Below are 872 nucleotides of genomic sequence, written 5' to 3' on the forward strand. Positions count from 1 at the left end.
TGGTATCTGGATAAGTGACTTAGGGTACCTTCCTTTTAGTAGGACATTGTCTTAGTCACCGTTCTAGTGCTGTGAAGAGACACCATGACCAAGGTAACTTAAAAAAGAAGCATTTAATTGCTTATAGTTTCAGAGGGTTACCCATGGTGGGCATGGTGGCAGGCAGGCATGGAAGGAGCTGTAATCATACATCTGACCCAAAAGATGGCATGGGCCAGCCAGGCATGGTGGCCCATGCCTTTAATCCCAGCACTTGGGAGGCAGAGGCAGGCAGATATCTGAGTTCCAGGACAGCCAGGGTTACACAGAGAAACCCTGTCTCAAAAAAAACAAAAAATAAAAAAATAAAAAATGACATGGGCCTTCAACATCTCAAAGCCTAACTCTAGTGATGACACACCTCCTCCAAGAAGGCCACACCCCCTAATCCTTCCTAAACAGTTCCTCCAACTAGAAATCAAGTTTTCAAATATATGGACCTATGGATGCCCTTCTTGTTCAAACTCCCTCAGATTTGCAAGATCATATTCACATCTTCCTGTCTGTGTTTACCAGGGCTAAAACTAGTGCAGCAGACAGAAGGATAAACACAAATACATGAAATTGTGATTTTGACACACAGTAGACACTCGCACGTGTTACATGTTATAGCAGGCTTCAAAGAAGGTGTAACATTGACTTAGACCTTGTATAGAGTTTTCTTTTACACACACACACGCACACACACACACACACACACATATATATATATATATGCATATATATATGTAATTTATATATGTATATATAATTAATTTTGAATTTTTCTTGTTTTTTGCTTATCAAGACAAGGTTTCTCTGTGTAGCCTTGGCTGTCCTGGAACTCCTTTTTT

The sequence above is a fragment of the Mus caroli genome, chromosome 4 (genome assembly GCF_900094665.2).
Source record: "Mus caroli chromosome 4, CAROLI_EIJ_v1.1, whole genome shotgun sequence".
NCBI lineage: Eukaryota > Metazoa > Chordata > Mammalia > Rodentia > Muridae > Mus > Mus caroli.